This window comes from Lynx rufus, unplaced genomic scaffold (genome assembly GCF_022079265.1).
Source record: "Lynx rufus isolate CCGP_SWC_20201006 ecotype Redwood Valley unplaced genomic scaffold, mLynRuf1.p SCAF_21, whole genome shotgun sequence".
NCBI lineage: Eukaryota > Metazoa > Chordata > Mammalia > Carnivora > Felidae > Lynx > Lynx rufus.
The window spans coordinates 25817548-25817760 of NW_025814836.1; positions in this window are offsets into that span (position 1 = coordinate 25817548).

Here is a 213-nt window from a genome sequence, read left to right on the forward strand (position 1 = left end):
TACTGGAGTCCTCAAACACGAGTCCGGTTTAAGTCTCTCTTGATTCTGATTGCACGTTCCAGGGCAAGAAGGCTGCCCGGGGCCCTCAAAACTCTGAAGAAGAGGGGCTCATGCTTATTTCCTTCAGGTCAGCTTTGTGTAGGTCGTCTCTGGTGTTAATTTGGCCCTTGTCGACTTCCCAAATTATTAAGGGTGCTATTAAGAAGAGAAGTT